Source organism: Eptatretus burgeri, chromosome 12, assembly GCF_056783735.1.
Source record: "Eptatretus burgeri isolate ZD-2024b chromosome 12, Ebu_testis_v1, whole genome shotgun sequence".
Taxonomy (NCBI): Eukaryota; Metazoa; Chordata; class Myxini; order Myxiniformes; family Myxinidae; genus Eptatretus; species Eptatretus burgeri.
In genome coordinates, this window is record NC_140972.1 from 3604328 (window position 1) to 3614327 (window position 10000).

Sequence of the window (10000 nt, forward strand, 5' to 3'; positions counted from 1 at the left end):
GAGGTCCTGAAGAGTTGTGGAGTGCCTTCAAGACCACCGTCCTTGATGTTGCTGGTGGATGTCTTGGAACTCACCGTAGGGCAAAGAATAATTTTGTCTCTCAAGGGACACTGGATACCATTGACCAGAGTCGCAGGGCCAGGCTGAATGGCAAAGCTGAGCTGTTCAGGGAGCTGAGGCGTAAAACTGTACGTGCACTAAGGGTGAACAAGGAGGCCTATGTGTGAGGAATCTGTGAGGGGGTAGAGCATCACCTGTGGTCAAGTGATTCTCATCCCGCTTCCAGGGAAATTCGCTCATTGCGTTCATCCAAGCCCATCCCTCGGAGTACTGCAGTTAGAGCAGAGAGTGGTAGGCTCTTGACGGATGAATCTGAAGTGAAGGCCCGCTGGGCCGGTTACTTTGAGCGGTTGTACCAGGCTGATCCCCCAGCTGTCGAGTTGGACGTCAAGGGTGTTTCAATCCCTGTTGCTGACCCTCCAATCAACTGTGGTCCACCTTCGCTTGTGGAAACACGGGCTGCGGTGAACCGGTTGAAACAGGGTAAAGCTCCAGGGATCTGTGGCATCCATGCTGAACTTCTCAAGGCTGGTGGAAATGCTGCACTCGTGTCGTTGCATGCAGTTTTGTGCTCTGCCTGGAACACAGGCATCATCCCAACTGACTGGAAGAGGGGCCTTGTTGTCCCTCTCTGGAAAGGGAAGGGTGATCGCCAAGACTGCAAGAACTACCGAGGGGTGACACTGCTCTCAGTGCTGGGCAAGGTCTTTGCTTGGATAATTCTTGATAGGGTTCGCCACCATCTGCTTGAGCACCAGCGTCCAGAGCAGTCAGGCTTTACACCAAAGAGGTCAACGATTGACCGTATCCTTGCTCTTCGTGTCCTCACCGAACGCAGACGAGAGTTTCGGCAGGGGCAACTAGCAGCCTTTGTTGATCTCTGTAAAGCGTTTGATTCAGTGAATCGGGATGTCCTCTGGAGGATTCTTGGTCTTCGTGGGGTGCCACCAAAACTGATCGATCTGATATCTGAACTCTACTCTTGTACTGAATGCTGTGAAGTGTGGTGGTACCATCTCTGACTTATTTCCAGTTGTTACTGGAGTTCGTCAGGGATGTGTACTTGCCCCCACATTTTTCAGCACTTGTATGGACTGGATTTTAGGGAGGATGTCTGAAAGATCAAGCTGCGTTGCGTCGGTTGGGAATGTCAAGATCTTGGTCCTTGATTTCGCAGATGATGCAGTCATCTTTGCGGAGACTTTATATATCCTTTTGGGGGCCCTCGAGGTGCTGAATGAGAAGTCGGAGCCACTGGGATTACGGGTTTCTTGGGTCAAAACTAAGCTCCAGGCTTTCAATGACATCTTGGATGCTGCTGTCCTGTCTGTGTCTGTTTGTGGTGAGGATGTTGAGGTCATGGAGAGATTCAATTACCTTGGCAGTGATATTCATATCTCTGCTGGCTGTGAGTCAGAGGTCAATAGACGTCTGGGTCGGGCCTGGGGAGTCATGGATTCACTGGATCATGGAGTGTGGCGCTGCCGTTACCTGTGCGGGAGGACGAAAGTCCGAGTCTTCAGGTCCTTGGTGCTTCCAGTCTTGCTCTATGGATGCGAGACTTGGACTCTGACCAAAGATCTGAGACGGAGAATTAATTCCTTTGGTACCAGGTCTCTTTGGAGAATCCTTGGCTATCGCTCGTCAGATTTTGTGTCCAACGAGCGGTTACTGAGAGAGACTCGGATGAGATTTGTTACTTGCATGGTCCGTGAGCATCAGTTTCAGCTGTATGGACATGTGGTTCGTTTTCCTGACGCTGATCCTGCTCACCAGATTCTCTCAACGAGGGAGTCTCGTGAGTGGAGGAGGCCAATGGGCCGACCATGTACTTCGTGGTTGCAGCAGGTTGACCAGCATCTCAAGGAGATGGGGATGGGCCTGGCATCTGCCTGGGGGAAGGCCAGACGGAGGCCCCTGGAGTACCGGTGGAAAGTGGACGCAGCGACGTGCTGTTCTGGCACATGCTCCCATACCTGACCTGACCTGACTATCTCCAAATTATATCCTGTAACTGCAGTTCATACATCCGGTTTGACTCCTGCAGGAGTGTCAGAATCATTCTTTGTCAGAATGGGAGTCGAGGCTAAGTAGTCGCTCGCATTCATCAGCATCTCCAATTCATCATCAGATGTGTCATGATCTCCAAGTTAAATCCACATCTTTAATGGAATCCTTGGATGCCAACTGATATGCTTCACCAAGTGTGATGTAGGTGCTGTAGACCAGGTAAAATGGCCAGGTTTTGTCATATGGTTCTACTTTGGTGAAGGCTTGCTTCGGGCCCAGAACAGGATGAGTTTCTAGTTTGCGTTTCAGTCTGTCATCATCAGAGTTCGGATTGGGGAATTGCGTCTCATCCAGCTTTGCAATGTAGAGGAGATGCAACGAAGATAGCTGTACTACTTTACGTCCAAAGATTATTGTCTCGTCTACGTACCTTACCACATGATTGAAGCATGCTTCATGTGCAGCTTCCAATGCTGCTTGTTGAGCTACAGCCTCTGGTTTGCGGCTCCTCCAATGTGCAGGATTGGCTGTGTACTGCTTTCTGCATTTTGGGTGGTCTTGGTCCTCTGCTGCAAACAAATCAAATCCTCGGATTTGCCCTAAGAGCCACTCATGATTGTTCTCTTCTGCTATTTGCAGCACTTTCTGCCATCCATCACGTTCAAATGAAGAGGTGCCTTCCTTTGTGTCGATGCCCGCCTTTTTCACATGGATTCGGCCTTCAGTATTGCAGAAAATATAATCAGGTTCAAAAATGATCTTTTCTGAAGCTTTCTCGTGCTTTCCCCTTCCTTCTTGGCTGGTAGATGGTCCAGGAGCTTCAGGATCATTAGATGGTTTACTCGCTGTTAACCTATGTAGGTTCAGGGTAAATCTTTGGTAACATCCTCGGTGATAGTCCTCGTTCTCCTGGATCTCATCAGGAATGCCCTGACAGATGTCTGTCATTCGATATGAAGAACCTGGTGGTTCAGCTAAGCGACGATCCCGTATATTTTTGAGAAGTGCCAATCTATCATTTGGATTCATCAAGTCTGAAGAATATGTGAACGATCCATGCTTTATTCCAGACATATGAATGACACAATGTTCCCGTTTGCGTTTTCTTTCAATTTCAACAACTTTCTTTTGACAATTACATTAAACTATTTCTTTCTTGTCTGACATCTTGACTTATGATCTTGATCTTGTGTAGCTACGGTCTTGCTCAGCCAACTAATCTAACCTGGAAAGAGAAAAAACAATACACATTAAAAGATCAGTACACATAATACTTGAGTGTATGTAAATATTCAAAGCGCATTGGTGTGTGTGTGTGTGTGTGTGTGTGTGTGTGTGTGTGTGTGTGTGTGTGTGTGTGTGTGTGTGTGTGTGTGTCGGGGGGGGTGTGGTGTGTGTTTGTGTGTGTGTGTGTGTGTGTGTGTGTGTGTGTGTGTGTGTGTGTGTGTGTGTGTCGGGGGGGGGGTGTGGTGTGTGTTTGTGTGTGTGTAGGTGTGTGTGTGTGTGTGTTTTCTTGCTTTCAAATCGTCCGCCATCTTCAATTTCAAGTACGATGACAATAATAAACATCCTTGATAAGAATTACAAGACGAATATTCCATGGTTCTGTCCCTCTATTATTATTACATTAATGATTATTTGAAGCTGACATTTGATATTTACTCTGATTTTACCATTTTTATAAATTACAATGAATCCAAATATGAATTTACTGTATATTATTTTATATATGAATATATATATATATATATATATATATATATATATATATATATATATATATATAATAGCTGTAGAAGACTGCATGAGTTATCAGTGAGACGGTGCTTACCATTTATCCTCCAGTAAAATTCTTCTTCAATAGTCTCACAAAAGGTCGAGGAGAACTTGTGTGCCATTGCGATCTGTAGCGGCATCATTTTCATGTTACAATACGTAAATATTTTCGAGCTCAGGTCGATCAGAGATTTTGCAGAACCGGGTGAGAGAGAGAGAGAGAGAGAGAGAGAGAGAGAGAGAGAGAGAGAGAGAGAGAGAGAGAGAGAGAGAGAGAGAGAGAGAGAGAGAGAGAGAGAGAGAGAGAGAGAGAGAGAGAGAGAGAGAGAGAGAGAGAGAGAGAGAGAGAGAGAGAGAGAGAGAGAGAGAGAGAGAGAGAGAGAGAGAGAGAGAGAGAGAGAGAGAGAGAGAGAGAGAGAGAGAGAGAGAGAGAGAGAGAGAGAGAGAGAGAGAGAGAGAGAGAGAGAGAGAGAGAGAGAGAGAGAGAGAGAGAGAGAGAGAGAGAGAGAGAGAGAGAGAGAGAGAGAGAGAGAGAGAGAGAGAGAGAGAGAGAGAGAGAGAGAGAGAGAGAGAGAGAGAGAGAGAGAGAGAGAGAGAGAGAGAGAGAGAGAGAGAGAGAGAGAGAGAGAGAGAGAGAGAGAGAGAGAGAGAGAGAGAGAGAGAGAGAGAGAGAGAGAGAGAGAGAGAGGAAGAGAGGAAGAGAGGAAGAGAGGAAGGAAGAGGCGCTATTCCAATATGCTGATGGAAGAGAGAGGTTGTTCAGTCGCAAGTAGAATAAAGGATCGACTCGGATTCCAAGCCCCTCAGACGTCTTTTCCTTCCATGTTTTAGATCTGCCTGCTTGGCGTTTTGGAAGCGAACGCCCGCCATTTGTTGGTGTCTATCAGATGCATTCCACTCTATGGTGATCTTCTGTGCCTGGTGTTGTGCTGAAAAGGGCAACCTTATCGTGGAGTTTTGCTGGTAACGATTCTTCCCTTGATATTGGTACCTTCGTGTGGCTCCTGTGTAAAGAACTCTTCTTTGGCTTTGTGGCACCTTGCACGTCTCGCATTGCCTTGCACAGGTTGGTGTAACTCGTCCAAAGAGTCGAGAGTCGGATTTCTCCTTGAATTCCTCCATCAACATACCTGCCTTCGGCCCTGCCGGGTTCCAGAGGGCTATTCAGCTCAGTACCTCGGCAACTTAACATTCCTTTGTAGCATTCGAACTCCTTTCAGACGTATTCCCGTCACTTATACGTTTACGACTCCAACCGCTGGCCAATGCTGATGCAGTGCCCCTGTTACTCATTTTGCTAACCTCAGAAGGATGATGGACTAAGTCAACCTGCCTGGTGTTAATTCAATAGCAGGAGAGGGGCTCGAACCCAAGACCCTAAGAACTGAAGCCAGCCACCCTCACCGTTAAGCCAACACCAGTCTCCAACAAATGAATGTTCAGGTGGAATTAAAAAAATCTTCCACAAATATCACTTTAATTTGCATAGTTTTTTTTTGTTACAATATGGACAGGATCACCCCCAAAATGCATATTTTGACATTAATTTTACAAAATTTTCCGGGAGAGCATACCCCCAGACACCCCGAAGAAAACTTTGTTTTCCCTTTTTTCAAAAGTTCTCCAGTTTCACCCTTGTGAAAATATAAATAAATGAAAAAATATGAAAATAAATAAATGAAAAATCAAATGCAGGTGAGCGACCTCATTGACCTGAGCCAATGAGGAAGCACAGTTTATATGCTTACACAATGTGTAAGCACACCCCACGAGTATATACATATAGATTATAGATCATTGTAACCACTGACTCATTGACTGATATTAAAGATTGCTACCTTCCGGGTGATGTAGAAAGTTGAAATTTTGCATGCCGATGGACATCGAAGCCGATACACCGGGAAAAATCAGAGAACCATCAGAAAACCTCCGTAAATGAAAAAATATATAAATGAAAATAAATAAATGGGGAAAAAATGAAAGAAATGCATGTGAGCGACCCCAGGCAATGGGGAAGCATGGTCATTTTGTGTGCTTATGGACATCAAAGCCAATACACCAGGAAAAATCACAGAACCATTGAAACAAAAAATAGAATAAAATGAATAAATAAATAGATGAAAATAATTGGAAAAAAATAAATTCAGCTGAGCGAACTGAGACAATGGGGGAAGCGCGGTAATTTTGCGTGCCGATGGACATCGAATCCAATACATCTGGAAAAATCAGAGAACCAATGGAATGCATCCATAAATGAAAATGTAAATAAATGAAAATAAATAAATGAAAAACAAATGAAGGTGAGCAACCCAAAACAATGGGGAAGCATGGTAATTTTGCGTGCTGACGAACATCAAAGCCGTTATACTCGGAAATATCACAGAACCGTGGGAAAGTGTCTGTCTGTAAATAAATATATAAATAAATGAAAAAAACCAATTTCAGTTGAGCGAGCCGAGACAATGGGGAAACACAGTTTGTTATTGCTTACAATTAGTAAGCATACCCCTCTGGTATCTAACATATAAAGCTCATTCTAACCACTGAGCCACTGACTCACTGACTCGTATTAAAGTTTGTTACATTCCGGGTGACGTAGAAAGCTGAAATTTTGCGTGCCAAAGGACATTGAAGCCGATACACTGGGATAAATTACAGAGCTGCTGGAAAACATCCGTAAATGAAAATATAAATAACTGGAAAAAATCAAATGTAAGTGAGCAATCCAAGACAATGGGGAAGTAGGGTTCATTATGCCTTATAATGTGTAAGTATACCCCACCTGTGTGTGTGTGTGTGTTTGTACACACACATATACACACACACACACACACACACACACACACACACACACACACACACACACACACACACACACACACACACACACACACACTGCAAGGACAAGTTGGCACGACACAGGACAGCGACATGCTGGCACTCATTTTGCCAGCATCGGAAGGATGACGGGCAGAGTCCATCCCACCTGGTATTAATTCAACAGCAAAGGGGGACTTGAACTCAGGATCCTCGGATCACAAGCCCACCACCATAACCATTAAGCCAAAACCAGGCATATATGTATGTATGTACATGTATGTATGTATGTATGTATATATATATATATATATATATATATATATATATATATATATATATATCTATATATGTACATATATATACATATATATATATACATATATATATATATATATATATATATATACATATATATATATATATATATATATATATATATATATATATATACATATATATACACATACATATATATATATATATATATATATATATACATATATATACACATACATATATATATATATATATATATATATATATATATATATATATATATATATATATACATATATATATATATATATATATATATATATATATATATATATATATATATATATATATATATATATATATACATATATATATATATATATATATATATATATATATATATATATATATATATATATATATATATATATATATATATATATATACATATATATATATATATATATATATACATAAATATATACATATATATATATATATATATATATATATATATATATATATATATATATATATATATATATATATATATATATATATATATATATATATATATATATATATATATATATATATATATATATATATATGTATGTATATATATATATATATATATATGTATATTTATATATATATATATATATATATATATATATATATATATATATATATATATATATATATATATATATGTATATATATATATATATATATATATATATATATATATATATATACATATACATATATAAGCCTGGTGTTGGCGCAGTGGTAAGGGCAGTGGCTTGGGACCCAAGAGGTCCTGAGTTCAAGCCCTGTTGGGACACTGAATTAATATATGTATGTATATGTATATGTATATATATATATATATATATATATATATATATATATATATATATATATATATATATAATGTGTATATATATATATATATAAATATATATAAACCAAGTCGAAAACACCAGGGGGTTGACTCAGCCTGCCATCCTTCCGAGGTCGGCGAAATGAGCAGCAGTTGTACTGGGCCCGGTGTATGCCCCGGTTAGAATAGGTGTACCATATCCCTGTGTGTCGTAAGAGGCGACCAGGGTTGCGTCAGGAAGGGCATCCGGCGTAAAAACCTATGCCAAATCATTATGCGGACAACAAAACGAATTTCCATACCGGATCGGTCGAGGCCCGGGTTACCAACGACCGCCACCGGTACCGGTGGTCAGCAGGGTACCAGTGGAAATTGTGCTACTGCTGGGCGAAGGAGGAGAAGGAGACGGGGAAGGCGAGTCCGGAGGCAGTGGGAGAGGGGGAAGGGTAGAAGTGTGGAGGTGAGAGTTGGAACTCTGAATGTTGGGACGATGACTGGCAAAGGGCGAGAGTTGGCTGATATGATGGAGAGAAGAAAGGTGGACATACTGTGTGTACAAGAGACCAAGTGGATGGGGAGTAAGGCGAGGAGCATTGGAGGTGGTTTCAAACTGTTCTGCCATGGTGTGGATGGGAGGAGAAATGGTGTCGGGATAATCCTGAAGGAAGATCATGTCAAGAGGGTATTGGAGGTGAGGAGGGTGTCTGACCGAGTGATGAGGGTGAAGTTGGAAATTGAAGGGGTGATGATGAATGTCATCAGTGCATATGCCCCACATATGGGGTGTGAGATGGAATATAAAGAAGATTTCTGGAGTGAGTTAGATGAAGTGGTGGAGAGTGTATCCAAGGATGAAAGAGTGGTGATTGGAGCAGATTTCAATGGACATGTTGGGGAAGGGAATAAAGAGGATGAGGAGGTGATGGGGAGGTACGGTCTCAACAAGAGAAATGTGGAAGGGCAAATGGTGGTAGAGTTTGCAAAAAGAATGGAAATGGCAGTGGTAAACACGTATTTCAAGAAGAAGGAGGAACACAGGGTGACATACAAGAGTGGAGGAAAGTGCACACAGGTGGATTACATCTTAAGTAGGAGATGCAACCTGAAAGAGATTAGTGACTGTAAGGTTGTGGCAGGGGAGAGTGTAGCTCGACAGCATCGATTGGTGGTCTGTAAGATGACTTTAGAGGTGAGGTTGAGGAAGAGAGTGAGGGCTGAACCAAGGACCAGATGGTGGAAGCTGAAGGAGGAAGACTGTTGCGTGAAATTTAGGGAGGAGGTGAGACAGGCGTTGGATGGTGGTAAAGATGGGTGGGATGATTGGGCAACGACAGCAGAAGTTGTGAGGGAGATAGCTAGGAAGGTACTTGGTGTGACATCTGGACAGAGGAAGGAAGATAAGGAGACTTGGTGGTGGAATGAGGAAGTACAGGAAAGTATAAGGAAGAAGGGGTTGGCGAAAAAGAAGTGGGATAGTCAGAGAGATGAAGAAAGTCGGCAGGAGTACAAGGAGTGGCGTCGAAAAGCAAAAAGAGAGGTGGCTAAGGCCAAGGAAAAGGCATATGACGAGCTGTATGAGAAGTTGGATACAAAAGAAGGGGAAAAGGATTTATACCGATTGGCAAGAAAGAGGGACCGAGCTGGGAAGGATGTGCTGCAGGTTAGGGTGATAAAGGACGCAAATGGGAATGTGCTGACGAGCGAGGAGAGTGTGTTGAGAAGGTGGATGGAGTACTTTGAGGAGCTGATGAATGAAGAAAATGAGAGAGAGAGAAGGTTGGAAGAGGTGGAGATAGTGAATCTGGAAGTGGGGTGGATCAGTAAGGATGAAGTGAGGACTGCTATGAAGAAGATGAAAAGTGGAAAGGCGGTTGGCCCAGATGGTATACCAGTGGAGGCATGGAAGTGCTTAGGAGAGATGGCAGTGGGGTTGTTAACCAGATTGTTTAATAAAGTCTTGGAAAGTGAGAGGATGCCGGAGGAGTGGAGATTAAGTGTGCTGGTTCCGATTTTCAAGAATAAGGGTGATGTGCAGAGCTGTGGAAATTACAGAGGGATAAAGTTGTTAAGCCACACCATGAAGTTGTGGGATAGAGTAGTGGAAGCTCGGTTGAGAGGAGAGGTGATGATCTGTGAGCAGCAATATGGGTTTATGCCAGGAAAGAGCACCAC

General features: G+C 42.4%; 1 protein-coding gene and 1 long non-coding RNA gene across 11 annotated transcripts in view; one reads left to right on the forward strand and one right to left on the reverse strand.

Annotated features, from left to right (window-relative positions):
- LOC147015001 (protocadherin-10-like) overlaps positions 1-10000 on the forward strand; it is a 592231-nt gene that overhangs the window by 233435 nt on the left and 348796 nt on the right. The gene's annotated exons all lie outside the window — the stretch shown is intronic.
- The window catches only part of LOC147015003 (uncharacterized), a 24700-nt gene continuing 17885 nt past the window's right edge, over positions 3186-10000 (reverse strand). The window contains exon 3 of the long non-coding RNA XR_015050188.1: positions 3186-3295. This is a non-coding gene — a long non-coding RNA (uncharacterized LOC147015003). The remainder of the gene's footprint in view (positions 3296-10000) is intronic.